The sequence below is a fragment of the Bison bison genome, unplaced genomic scaffold (assembly GCF_000754665.1).
Source record: "Bison bison bison isolate TAMUID 2011002044 unplaced genomic scaffold, Bison_UMD1.0 scf7180017864482, whole genome shotgun sequence".
NCBI classification, from domain to species: Eukaryota; Metazoa; Chordata; class Mammalia; order Artiodactyla; family Bovidae; genus Bison; species Bison bison.
Genome location: NW_011495042.1, coordinates 1,458,565 through 1,469,092, shown reverse-complemented (window position 1 = coordinate 1,469,092; position 10,528 = coordinate 1,458,565). Strand labels below are relative to the sequence as shown.

Sequence of the window (10,528 nt, the reverse complement as noted above, 5' to 3'; positions counted from 1 at the left end):
TGACTCACTGAAAAAGACTGATGCTGGGAGGGATTGGGGGCAGGAGGAGAAGGGGACGACAGAGGATGAGATGGCTGGATGACATCACTGACTCGATAGACGTGAGTCTCAGTGAACTCCGGGAGTTGGTGATGGACATGGAGGCCTGGCGTGCTGCGATTCATGGGGTCGCAGAGTCGGACATGACTGAGTGACTGATCTGATCTGATCTGATAGCTGATTTACCTTCCTGTACAGCAGAAACTAATACAACATTGTAAAGCAATAATACTCCAATAAATATTTTTTTAATCAGGGAAAATGGACTATTCATGATATAGTTAATTAGCATACAGGACAAAAATTAGATCCTTATTGCACATTGTATTAGTCAATCAAGACTCTTGAGAATCCCTTGGACTGAAAGGAGATGAAATCAGTTGATCCTAAAGGAAATCAATCCTGAACATTCATTGGAAGGACTAAAGCTGAAGCTGAAGCTCCAATACTTTGGTCACCTGATGCAAAGAGATGACTTATTGGAAAAGACCCTGATGCTGGGAAAGCCTGAAGGCATGAAAAGAAGGGGGTGAAATTTATTCCTGGACTCTCTCAATTATAATCTGTTTATCTACATGTTTATCCTTATGCCAGGATAAACTGGCACTAATTACTACAGCATTGCAGTAAGTTATGAAATTGGAAAGCTGAAATTCTCCAAAGTTGCTCTGCTGGTGCTATCATCATTTCAATTGTTTTGACTATTTGGTATCCCTTGAAACTTCCATGTATTTGAGGATCAGTTTTTCCATTTCTACAAAAGGCCACTGGAATTTTGATAGGGATTGCATTAAATCTTTAGATAGCTTTGGGCAATACTGCGGTCTCAACAATTTAAGTCTTCTAATCCATTGACATGTGCTGTCCTTCCATTTATTCGTCTTCTTTAATTTCTTTCAGTGTTTTATAGTTAGGGTATACAAGTCTTTAACCTCTATGCTGCTGCTACTGCTAAGTCACTTCAGTCGTGTCCAACTCTGTGCGACCCCATAGACAGCAGTCCACCAGGCTCCCCCGTCCCTGGGATTCTCCAGGCAAGAACACTGGAGTGGGTTGCCATTTCCTTCTCCAATGCATGAAAGTGAAAAGTGAAAGTGAAGTCGCTCAGTCGTGTCTGACTCTTAGCGACCCCATGGATTGCAGCCTAACAGGCTCCTCCGTCCATGGGATTTTCCAGGCAAGAGTACTGGAGTGGGGTGCCATTGCCTTCTCCATTTAACCTCTATAGTTATATTTATTCCTAGGTATTTTATTCTTTTTCATGCCATTATAAGTCAAATAGTTTTCTTAATTTGCTTTTCAGATTGTTCATTGCTGGCATATAAAAACATAACTGATTTTTTGTGCCCTGATTTTGTTTCCTGCAACTTTGCTAAATGTGTTTATTAGCTCTGCTAAGTCCTTTCAGTCATGCCCGACTCTGTGTGACCCCATAGACGGCAGCCCACCAGGCTCCCCCGTCCGTGGGATTCTCCAGGCAAGAACACTGGAGTGGGTTGCCATTTCCTTCTCCAATGCAGGAAAGTGAAAAGTGAAAGTGAACTCGCTCAGTCGTGTCCGACCCCTAGTGACCCCATGGACTGCAGCCTACCAGGCTCCTCCGTCCATGGGATTTTCCAGGCAAGAGTACTGGAGTGGGGTGCCACTGCCTTCTCCAGTTTATTAGCTCTAGCAGAGCTTTTTTGTGACTTCTTTGGGGTTTTCTATATGTAGGATCATGTCATCTGTGAAGAGAGATAGTTTTATTGCTTTCTTCCCAACTTGGATGACTTTTATTTCCTTTTCTTGCCAGATTGCTCTGGCTAGAACTTCCAGTACAATGCTGATCAGCAGTGGAAAAAGTGAGTGTTCTTGTCTTGATCTTAGAGAGAAAGCTTTTGGTCTTTGCGTATGATACCAACTATGAGGTTTCACATATGACTTTTATCACATTGAGGAAGTTTCCTCGTATTTCTAATTTTTTTAGTGTTTTTGCTATGAACAGGCATTTAATTTTGCCAAATGCTTTTTCTGTGTTAACTGAGGTGATTATATTTTTTTCTCTCATTCTGTTAATGTTATGTATTACAATGGTTGATTTTCTTTTACTGAATCATGCTTACATTCTTTGGATAAATTCCAGTTGGCCATACAGTATGATCTTTTCAATGTGCTGTTGAATTTAGTTTGCTAGTATTTTGCTGTTAGTTTTGCACTGTATTCATAAGAGATACTGGTCTCTGTCTGGCTTTGATCTCAGGGTAACACTGGTTACAAAGAATCAATTAGGAAATGTTCCCTCCTCTTCCTTTTTTAGGAAGAGTTTGAAAAGACAGATGTTAATTTTTCTTTAAATGTTTGGTAGAAATCACCAGTGAAGCCACCTGGTCCTGAATGCTTTCAGTTGATTTCCGATTCAATCTCTTTAATTTTTAATAGATCTTTTCAGATTTTCTATTTCTTCTGAGTCAGTCTTGGATAATTTATGTGCTTCTAGGAATTTTTCCAGTTTATCTAGGTTATTTATTGGTGGACATTGCTCATAGTGTTCTCTTATAATCCTTTTTTATCTCTGTAAATTTGGTAGAATAAGTACTTTCATCTGATATTATTTATATCTTTTCTTTCTTAATCAGTGTAGCTAAAGGTCTGTCAACTTTGTTGATCTTTTCAAAGAACAAGCTTTTGTTTTCAACATGATATATATAGAGAGAGAGAGGGAGAGAGAGAGAAAGAGAGAGACATATGCATGTGTGTATATGGGGCTTTCCGGGTGGCGCTAGTGGTAAAGAAGCTGCCTGACAGTGCAGGAGACGTGAGATGTGGACTTGATCCCTGGGTCAGGAAGATCCCCTGGAGGAGGGCATGGCAACCCACTCCAGTATTCTTGCCTGGAGAATGCCATGGACAGAGGAGTCTCTGGCAGGCTACAGTCTAAAGGGTCACAAAGAGTCAGACATGACTGAAACAACTTAGCACACACATATGTATATGTCTGGGGCTTCCCAGATGGCACTAGTGGTAATGAGCCCAACTGCCAATGCAGGAGACATAAAAGAGATGCGGGCTTGATCCCTGAGTCAGGAAGTCCACTGGAGGAGTGCATGGCAACCAATTTCAGTAATACTGCCTGAAGAATCCCGTGGTGGGCTATAGTCCACAAGGTTGTAAGGAGTCAGACACAACTGAAGTAGCACACACACGTATATGTCTACATATACAGGCTGAAAGCAGGTTGAAAGCATTGATAGGTATATATTTCCAACTAGTCACAATGATAGGTATATATTTCCACTAGGCCCCTTGATCCACTATCTTCCATCAGCCACTGCCCACTCAGCAGCCCAGGATGAGTCCTCATTCATGTCCTCCAATCAGAATCTGCCATACCAGCTTTGTGGGTTTCTTCTCATGCCACCTGTGCCTGCAAAGAACATGATCTTGGTTTCCTGCAGCTGGGTATAACATCGTGTTCTACCCTAGGACACCTCAGAAGCCACACTCAAATAGTAGATGATGTCAGAGGTGGACCTATGGTCCCTAATGCTATGTATGAAACCTCATCCTGTAGATACTTCATTCCATCTTCCTCCTACTCATCATGCCTTGGGGTGGGGGGCAGGTAATGGTGGTGAGAGCGACTTCTAGCTTCTCATTCCCCAGAACCAGCCCCCAACCCACTTTTGTCATGTCCTGGGAGGTAGCTGAAAATGTCTTCTAAGTACTCTGTTCTGACCAATTCTCAGCCAAGATTTCCTCCCCAGAGCAGGCCACCTCTGAGGCATCCAGACTGAGATCTGATTCTAGTCACAGAGTAGTCTGAAGCATCTGAGCTATGGAAAAACACCCCATTATCTCCCTACTATATGGTTCAAGTGATATCAACTTAAGTCACTTGACAGCAAGTGAATGTATTAAAGATCCTGACCTCACACTATTTCCCCAAGGTTTATTTGGCCTAAAGGTATGGAAACATCAATCTGCTACCTTTCCACTCTAAGTTAATACAGACTCAAATTGCCATTTTGATGGCGTTTTTATTTCTATTCTTCATCATATATTCTAGTCTGTTCTTGGTTTACTTGGAGATGCTATTGAACTTGGAGAGTTAAAAAAGAAGGAGAAATTCAAGTCTCACCTCTGAGTGTTACTTGACACTTTTCCTTTCCAAAAATCATGTGTTGTTTCTGGGCTTTTCTGCTTAGACTATGTGCCCTGTTGTATTACTTTGTCACTTGGAACAAAAACAATGGAAATAGTTCGTACAATTTTTATCATAAAGACATGACCAGAACATGAAGGAACATAAAACTGTGCTTCTTTGATGGGTATTAGTCTAGATTATTGTTTTTAACCAAAACTGAACTGAAGATGTAAAATCCTAGAACTCACTAATCTATTTTAGTAGGTCACAGGAAGCAGGCAAACCATAGAAACCACAATCAACCAAAAGCATCGCTGTTGAAAAAAAAAAAAATGGCAAGAGTTTAACCTTCTAAAGGTGTTAACTGAATAAATCCAACTGACAATGTCAAGGGGACATCCTCAAAGCACCTCAGGGTGTTGACAAACCTCTCCTATCTCCTTGCTCCAGCAGCCATTCTCTCTAGCCATGCTTTTCCCCATGTTTTAATTGAGTACTGCCACCCACGGAGGGGCAGAGAGGTTCTTGGAATAAATCTAACTTTCAGCTTCAATAGTCTAACCCTCAACTCAGCTGTTGATCTTCAGATTATGAATAATCAAGAATCTTAAAACTTTCCATGGCCAGTGTTGTTGGTCTGGTTCTTCCCTCTTCATTCAGGGAGCATGCACTCTATTTCATTGGTTTACAGAAGAACTGATCACCTCCTCAACCCTGGCCCAGGTCACCTTGAGATGATCACAGCCATGTCTTCTATGTGACCCTGCTTGGTCAGCAGTCACACTGGAGACAGAAGTCTGGCGACATGTTTTCCTCTAAGTCTGGTCATACTCCAGACTTACTCCAAGGTCATACTCCTTTTGCCAGTCCTGAGAATTTCAGAAACCATGAACCCAGTGCCAACAGGTAGATGGACGTGGGCGGGGGGTGGGGGGTGTGGTTCTCAAACTCAAGGAGAAGTATCTTTTGTAACTCTTTCTACGTGAATAAAGAATTCTAAGGTGTACTAACTTTGGTTCCCAATTTTCTGACTATCTACATGGACCCTGTGAAAAGAAAAGAAAAAAATTTGACTTGATAGCAGTGTGGCTGTTTGCTATTCTTCCCCAAATCCACTCTGAGCCCTGGAAAGCTGATGTCCTGTGCCATATCACCTAGACTCCCTACTGCACCTTCTTCTCATTGAGTTTAACCCAAAATTACTGGGATGTGCTGCAGGAGATCAGAGTGGGAACAGAAGGTTTCCTGCTTGGCTGCAGTTCTAGTAGTGCCTGTATCCTTCAACTTTCAGCTCTCAGTAGGACTTAGGTAATACTGTTTATTCTTTTGACTCTTCAAGCACAGGGGTAACAGTTCCCACTTTTGCTAGCATCTCTGGGCACCTCAACACCCTTGCTGGTTCTTTTAATCCTGTCAATGCCTATGTACATATACTTATCCTTATAAAGTCTTCAAGATGTCAGCCAACTGTGTCATATGTTCCCTGCAGTAGAGATAAGGCAAAGATTTGAATTCAGGCTCTACCACTACTTACCTCTGAGCATCTCTCTGTTTATAAAATGACAGACCTGGAGTCAATGATGCTTGTGTGAAGGCAGAAATGTAGAGTGGTCCTAATCAGCAATAGCCAAATTTCTGGGTCTTGACCTTCCCCATTCCAGACTGACTCAAAGGAACTAGTTGCAAGATATCATAAGTGGAAGTGGATACAGTATCAGTGGGGTGAATATGACCTGTTTTGTTATTGATATCTCAGGAAAAACCACATTAGGAGATTTGGGGGAACTTTCCCCATTCCTGTTCAAGCAAAGAATTGTTTCTTAGAGGAACAACCTGAGGCCCCTTTGCTTAGTACGAAAAACAGGTCTTTTGACCATGTATGCAGGATACATGGTCACAACTTATTGAACTCTAGAAAGGACACCTGAACTTCCCTGAGTGTTTTACTGTTATTATTCTTCACTACTATTTATTGAGAGCCTACTATGCGTCAGGTATTGTACTAGTTGCTTTACGTTTATTTACACCTCAGAGACCCCAGACACCTTATTATTCCTAATTCATAGCTGGAGAAAATAAAGCTTAGAAACTTGCCAAGGCTATCTGAGATCCTTGTTTCTACATGGCCTATCCTGGAAAATTTCCCATGTGCTTTTGGGAAGTACACTGTATGCTGCTGTTGTTTGGCAGAGTTGTACATATACATCTGTTAAAATCTCATTGGTTTATTGTGGTATTCAAGTTTTCTATTTCCTTACTTCTGTATGACTTTTTTTCCCATTACTAAGAGCGGGTTATTAAAGTCTCCAGTGATTATTACTTCTTCAGTTCTGTCAGTTTTTGCTTCATATATTTTGATGATCTGTTATTAGGTGTAAGTGTTTATAATTATACCTTCTTGCTGTACTGAGCCTTTTATTACTATGTAGTGTCCTTCTTCATTATCCCTTGTAAACTTTTTTGAACTTCATGTCTATCTTGTCTGATATTAGCATAACCACCTCTGCTCTCTTGGTAATAGTTCCATGGAACATATTTCTCTGTCCTTCGCTGTCAATCTCTTTGTGTCTTTTAAAGTGAGTCTCTTATTGATGGTATTTAATTAGGTCATATTTTTGCTTTGCTTTGTTAATTCATTCTATCACTCTTTATCTTTTGGTTGGAGGATTTAATCCACTTACATTTCAAGTAATTACTTACAAGGAATGACATTCTGTCATTCTGCTATTTGTTTTCAATATGCCTTAGAACTTTTTTGTCCTTCATTTCCTGCATTACTGTCTTTTGTGCTTAGTTGATTTTTTTGAAATGGAATGTTTATTGCTTTTTATTTTCTTTTGTATATATTCTATAGCTATTTTCTTTGTAGTTACCATGAGGGTCACATTTAACATCCCAAAGTTATAACATTCTAATTTCAATTTGTACCAGCTTAACTTCAACAACATACAAAAACTCTTTTATCTGTGAATGTCCTGATTTCTCCCTCACTCCTGAAGTATAGTTTTGCTGGTTTTAAGAAAAACAAGTTTACAGCTTTTTTTCTTGTAGCAGTTTGAATATATGGGTCCACTGCTTTCTGGCCATTTAAGTTTCTGATGGGAAACCTGCTTATCGTCTTATTGAGAACCCCGTTTGTGATCATTTGTTTTTCTCCTGCTGCTTTCTGTGTCTTTGTCTTTTGAAAGTTTGATTATAATGTGTCCTGGAGTGGGTCTCTTTGAACTTAATCCTACTAGGAGTTCACTGAGTTTTTGGATGCTTATATTCATGTCTTCCTTTAAAACTGGAAAGTTTTCACACATTATTTCTTCAAATATACTCTCTGCCCTTCTCTCTCTCTCTTTTATCCTGGGACACCCACAAGTCCCTTAAGCTCTGCTCACTTTTCTTCAATCTTTTCTTTCTGTTCTGCAGACCCAATAACTTCCAAGTTTGTTGATTCTTTCTCTTGCCTGCTGGAATCTACCTCTGAATCCCTTTAGTGAATTTTTCATATCAGTTATTGTATTTTTCAGCTCCAGAATTTCTTTTTGGCTTCTTTTTAGATTTTCCATCTCTTAACTGATATTTGCTTTTTGATCATACATAGTTTTCTGGATTCTCTCCATGTCTCCTTTTAAGTCTTTGAGACTCTTTAAAAGTCTTTATCTAATAGATCTACCATCACATCTTTTTCAGGAACAGTTTCTCTTTGTTTATTATTTCCCTTTGAATGGACATACTTTTCTGTTTCCTTACATATTTTGTGTTTTTTTTTTTTTTTTGGCTGAAATTGGACATTTGAACCTAACAACATGGTAATTCTGGAAATCAGATTCTCCCCTTCTCAGGATTTTTTTTTTTTAATTGAAGGATAATTGCTTTACAGAATTTTGTTGTTTTCTGTCAAACCTCAACCTGAATCAGCCATAGGTATACATAAATCCCCTCCCTTTTGAACTTCCTTCCCAACTCCCTCCCCATCCCACTCCTGTAGGTTAATACAAGAACCCCTGTGTGAGTTTCTTAGCCATACAGCAAATTTCCTCTTGGCTATTTATTTTACACATGGTAATGTCAGTGTTTTGCTTTTTTTTTTTTTTTTACAATTGTTCTTGGTTTGTTTTTCTTTTGATTGCTGTAACCTCTCTCTATGCCAAGGATCAGCCTGTGAACTTAAGGTCTTCTCAGGTCTTTTCAGAGCCTGTGCTCTTCCCTGAATATGTGGTGGTGGTTTAGGCGCTGAGTCGTGTCCAACTCTTACAACCGCAAGGACTGTAGCCTGCCAGGCTCCTCTGTCCATGGAATTCTCCAGGCAAGAATACTGGAGTGGGTTGCCATTTCCTTCTCCAGGGGATCTTCCCAACCCAGGAATCGAACCTGGGTCTCCTGCCTTTCAGGCAGATTCTTTCCAACTGAGCTACGAGTGCGGTCCCTTTTTAATTTTCCCTGGAAATGCAGCTATTTTTGAAGGTCCCAGTTTTTAATGTGTGACTCCCAAAAAGGGAAAAATAGAAAAATCAAATACAGAAAAATAAAGGGCACTGGCTCTTTAAATACCCTGAAAGTCACTTCAGCCAGAGAGGGAGGGGCTTACAGCTATGAGGGGAATACAACAACAATGGCTGCCCTTCTCTTTGTTTGCATTCCTAAGATCAGAAGCAGTCATCAGTGATCAGAGCACAGATCCCTGATATTTGAAGGTCAGGGCCCAATTTGTGCCCACCTTGGCTTCTGCAAGCTACGTGCAAGCTGCCCTAGGAACACATGCAGAACTGCCTGCCAAAGTGCCTGGGGTAGGGAAGTAGGTGGGGGTTACTGTGCCAAGAGCTGAAATTGGCCATAGTTAACTGCAATTGGTCATCCAAGGCTTCTCCTGAAAGTTGAAGACCCTCAACAGACTCCAGAGTTCCAAATCAGTTGGATTAGACAGCTTCTGCCAGTGAAACTGTTGTCTAGGTGAGAAAACTGACTCACGGTACTTCCTAACCTACTATCTTGCCAAAATCTCAATGGTGTTTTCTTGTTTTTTTTTTTTTAATTTTATTTTTAAACTTTACATAATTGTATTAGTTTTGCCAAATATCAATGGTGTTTTCTTTTAGCAAAACTTTCTTCTCAAGATTGGAACCTATAACAGCTGAGGATCTTCTTACTAAGGAAATCTCTGACAGAAGAGACCATTTAACATTCCCTTTTCATTAAAAAGTTCTGTCTAAATAAGTTTTCTAACCAAGTCCCAAATTCTTAATGCCACTGAAATCAGAGCATATGGTCAACAAAACCTAATTTCCTTCACCATCACCAGCAGCCCCCATTAGCATTTATCCTCTAGGAAATGAAATTCTAGTGTGCTCGTTTCATGCAAATCATTACCGGCAGAAGAGAGTGAAAGATTTCCAGATATAGAGAACCACAAGATAAAGAAGCCCAGAGTCGTTAGACCCAGGAGCAAACATGGAGTGTGCCTGATTTAAACCCTCAAGGTTGCATAATCAAGATTTCAAAATTAATTCTACTCTGGAGACTTCAACCTAGTGTACATCGTTCTTGGCTGGAAAAGAAGAACTATATCATTCTTTTTTTCAAATCTTTACCATTACTTGCCCTTGTATCTCCGCCTTCTCTTTCTGCAGGAAACTTTATTTCCTACTTCTGCACGCCAAGTTTCTACCTCCAGATCTGTTTGGTTCAGTTGCTGAGAAGCCTGACACACCAGTGCCACTTAAAAGAAGCCATCTACCGGTGAGTTGGGGGTGCTTTTTCCATCACTTTATGAATCAAAGGCTCAAAGCATCTCGATGCTAGATGCAGGGACTGGGAGTCTGTATTGCCCAGGAACTTGGGGGATGATTAAGATAGGAGAAAGGGGTGGAGAGTGGCATCTGTCCCAGGAATGATAGAGAGATCCCAATGGCAGGAAGGAAGCATAAAGCAGAGGGAGAACTCCATCAGAGCTCAGTTGGTAGGAGAGGGTTGGGCTAAAAGAAGACAATTAAGAAAGTAGGACAATCAGGCTTCTCAAATACTGCTCCTCTCATTCTGCCCCTCCCAGCCCCCAAGGACTGTGAAGAGCTGGAACTTTCTACCCTGAATTTCTCCCCCTCTAGTCCATATATGTGATAGTACAGGCCCTGCACCAAAATACACTTCTTACCTCAATTCAGAGGCTGAAGTAAGGGGTTCATTTTTCTGAGAGGCAGCTTTTAATCAATTCTGGTTGATGTGTCTTGACACTTGAAAGTGACACCTAAACCAGTGCTCTTCAGCCTCCTTGCTACGTGTCTGCTGTGGTAGGAGCTAGGTGACACAGGACTAGATGATAAAAAGGTTTCTGGCACGTGAGAGGCAGGTGAACAACAAAGCATAGGAAACACACGGTGG

The 10,528-nt window shown here is 40.7% G+C and overlaps 1 protein-coding gene and 1 long non-coding RNA gene across 5 annotated transcripts in view; one reads left to right on the top strand and one right to left on the bottom strand.

Annotated features, from left to right (window-relative positions):
• Positions 1–10,517, bottom strand: part of LOC105004702 — a 176,706-nt gene extending 166,189 nt beyond the window's left edge. For all 3 annotated transcript variants that reach the window (XR_827252.1, XR_827251.1, XR_827250.1), the window contains exon 1: positions 10,302–10,517. This is a non-coding gene — a long non-coding RNA (uncharacterized LOC105004702). The remainder of the gene's footprint in view (positions 1–10,301) is intronic.
• CCR2 (chemokine (C-C motif) receptor 2) overlaps positions 8,546–10,528 on the top strand; it is a 9,519-nt gene continuing 7,536 nt past the window's right edge. Inside the window, exons 1-2 of one of the 2 annotated variants that reach the window (XM_010862397.1) lie at positions 8,546–9,103; positions 9,781–9,889. The gene's annotated coding sequence lies outside the window, so the exon portion shown is untranslated. Of the gene's footprint in view, positions 9,104–9,141; positions 9,890–10,528 lie in introns of those variants that run through there. The other variant, XM_010862396.1, reaches the window with a different exon arrangement.